This window comes from Tetrao urogallus (genome assembly GCF_951394365.1).
Source record: "Tetrao urogallus genome assembly, chromosome: 22".
Lineage (NCBI taxonomy): Eukaryota > Metazoa > Chordata > Aves > Galliformes > Phasianidae > Tetrao > Tetrao urogallus.
The window spans coordinates 4,136,667-4,140,387 of record NC_136835.1 but is presented as its reverse complement, the minus strand read 5'-3'; positions in this window follow the sequence as shown (position 1 = coordinate 4,140,387).

Here is a 3,721-nt window from a genome sequence, read left to right as displayed (position 1 = left end):
GATGCCAAAAGAATATTGCAAACCAGCAAAAGCAAGTGTGAAAATACCTCCTCCAGGAACTCGAAGCGAGAGCAAAAGACGAATTAAGTGCGCTTGGAAGAGTTTGGAACACACAAGAACTTGATAGCTAGCTATCTGTATCTCTTTTGTTTTTCTTTGCCAAAGTTTAAAGCAACTCCTCACTGCCCAACTTGCGTCTCCCCTGCCTTCAGGGACACCACCAGGATCCCCTAAACCTGTCCTTGGAGTAAGGAAGATAAATACTTCCCAAGAGACTGTGCTATGGAAGTCTGTGGAATTGCCTTCTCTTTGTGCTGCAGGGACACAGCCTCAGTGTGCAAACCAACCAGGGAGCAGCGTTATGTAGACATTACTAGTGGGGAAAAAAGGTGCTGATACAGCAGTAGGACTGCAAAGAATAAGTGTTGCCCATTTATCTATACGAGGGGGAAGTCCTCCTCGCAGCAGTTTGCTGCCCAGGCCAGGCTGTGACTTGTGATTGTCTTGTGCTTTTGACTATGACTGTTCAGGTGCACCTGACAGGTTGAGAGGCACACATACAGCAAACACAACTAATGTTCTCAGCCCTTCTGTCGACTTATTACTCATCACTCTGTTTAACAAGAAACACAGGCAGCATCAGGCTGCAGGACTGCTGCTGCTGGCTGCTTTACAGAAGGCTCACTGCACGCAGGTAACCCCTCATTCTAATCTGCAAAGCAGGCTTCCCTCTTGCGTCTGCTGGCCCGTTAAAGAGGCTTACAGTGGAGGCACAGAACCCAGTGCTCAGTCGTCCCTTTCAGGAAAATCAAAGCCAAATATTTCTGTGGGCCCAGAGTCCCAGAAAAGGTACTGAGATGTTTTCAAGCTTTTTTTTTTTAAACCTTCTCCCTTTCTTTTGTAAAATCCCACATGCTAAATTTTTTGCAAAGATCTATTTTGATTACTTCAGAAAAGGTAACGTTTCTATTTAAAGTGTAAATACGTGATGCCAGCAGTGTTTAAGTAACGTGGCTATTTTTTTACTTTCTAAGCTACAGAGGAGAGCTCAAACGTTGCTATAGTACAGCACTGTCAGAGCATATCAGCGTTACTGCAGAGTGTAACACAAACCTGCAGGTAGAACAGCATCTCTTTCCTCTTAAGCTACCCTCAGCAATTTCCTTGTCACAGGAGGTCTTACAAGACACAGAACAGAGTCACTCAGGGATAGTTTTTGTAAATTTATGGCAGGACCTATCAGCTTTTTTATACATTGAACTTTTCTTGCCAGTGACCAACACTTTGTTTTTGTTGTTGCAAGAAATACCCAGGGATGGCTTTTTTTGGATTCGGTTCCAACAAGGTGACAGAGTGACTTTGCTGTTTGCTCCCCCTCTGCAACTTCCCTGAAGCACTAACATGGTGCTGTGACAGCTATGGCAACGTTACAGGTTTAGATGGCATAGCCAAGCAACTGTTTCTGGAGTTGGGAAAGCAAAAGGTCAACACAGAAGCACTTTTGTAGTGTCGGTTGCAACTTTTCTCTCCATGGTAAAAGGAAAATAAAAAAAGAAATCTAGTTCTCTTTGCATTAAAGAGAATGAATGGAAACTCGTGTTGATGCATGAGTTGATAGTGTTGGAAAGCAGTGGGTTGCCTAAAACTGCAAGATGTGGATGCAACACTAGAACTGTGCTGTGGTTTAAGAAGTTTTTAAAATGTAGCATAATTTAGTATTCTTGTATTTCCAATATGAATTGTCTTAACTTTTCATGTAGACAGTATTTTGAATACTTGATGATTTGGACTGTCAGTGTTATTTTTTTAGCGTTCTGCATTCATCTGCTTTGTTTGCCTTGCTGGATATGCCATTGCTGCATTTGTTTTACCTACATTAAACATTACCACTTTTCCTTTTGCTAATGAAAGCAAAACTAAAGCTAGGGCAGCATTTTCTTTCCATAACCACAACCATGGCTACTTCTCAACTCATTTTGGCAACCTTAAGGTGGGCACGCAGTGGCGTTCACCAGCTGCATGCTGCCCCTTGTCATTACAGCAGCAGTGAGCACAGCATTCCTTTCTGCACACCCACCATTCTGTGCTGCTTGTAGGATACTCTTAATGAGGAAGAGAAGGTAAATGGTTGAGCTGGGGTAGCTCTGGGAGTACAATCTACAGTTTTGCTACGAGCCAAAGGCAGCCTTCATGGGGGAAGCCTGCAAACTAAGAATCACAACTTATACCTTTCCATGTGACAGTGGCATCTCTAACGAGAGGAGGGGAGACGATCCCCCAGCACAGCTCATGAGATCTGATGGATGGAACCTGTATCATTGTGAATAATTTTTAGGTTTGTACTAATGTATGACGTTTAACTTTGCAAGAATGTTTTACATAAATACCGAGCTCTAAAGCGTTCCTGTGGGTTTTCCTGTGTTTGTTTTTAAAAGAAATAATCTAATTGCTGGCTTCTCTTTTGAATTCAGGGGAAGAGAAGTGTTCTCTCAGAGCACTCACTCGAGTTGGGCTGCAGGAGGTCCAAGGCAACATTACTGGTCATCAGTTCTTGGTCCTTGATTCTTTCTATAGGAGACTGATCAGAGCTCACAGGGCTGATCTTCATGCTGCTCTGGGACAGAGCAAAAGCTACAAATTAGGAAATAAAATTGGAATCTGAGTAAGATAATATGTAAAGCAGTTAAGTAATACTTCAATGGAGGGGAACAAAATAAATAAACAATGCCATAATTAACCATTGCTCAAGCCAAAGCCATTCCACGTCTCCTGTTCTCAGGTTTTTACTTTGATTTTGAGAATAAAGTTTAACCTCACTTGAAGGCTTCTCTGTTCTTTAAAATAAAATAAGGAAGGTGAGGGCAAACAAGGAGATTCCAGTGCAGAAGGTAAGTGCTTCTGGAAGGGCTGTGGCACAGAGATGCTCAGCCTCCTTGTTTCCATTTGTGCAGAAAATGCAACTGTGGTCCTGTGATCTACTTTTGGGTAACAGAAATCAGCACAAACACAACAGGTCCCATTTTCCAGTTGCAGCAAAATCCAGGGCCTGAGCCCTGTAATAAAAATTAGCAACTGGAAAATTTCAGTTAGGTTTACATAGCATCAGAGGGAGGCAGGAGCATTCAGAAGCCAGTATTCACCAGGCACATTTCTGATAAACAAGGTCTCTGGACAGAGCACAAAGCTATGCACGTATATGACTTACCCACCTTGATTTTAGCAAGTTACTCACATCCTGCTTTAATAACTTGTATCAAAAAGAAGGGAAAAGTTGTGGGTGGAATTAATTCTATAACCATTTATTTTCATAAAATCTTAATAATTGGAAATAGCACAGTTCAAGAATGGAAATGTTCTGTATAAAAGAACATGAAGGTTGTTCACACGCATAGGAGTTTGCACAACAAATAAGAGGTGATGTAGCATGCAATTACCAGATCTAGGGGTGTGGCAGTGACAAGCTGTTCTACCTTTGTTCAAATTAAAGCAGTTTGAGTGTATCACCAAGTACACCCTCATCACCAATGAGGGACTGAGTGAATAAGCCCAGCCATTCAATTTCCTGCACGCTGCGATAAATGCATTTATTGCTAGGCTTGTACATTGCTTTTACTTTTCCAAATGGACAAATTATACATCCTGTGAATGAATTGCAAGCCTCCCTTAATACTAGAGCTTTCTCACTTCCTCACTTCACTGAGCTTTGCCAACAGCAGCAGCA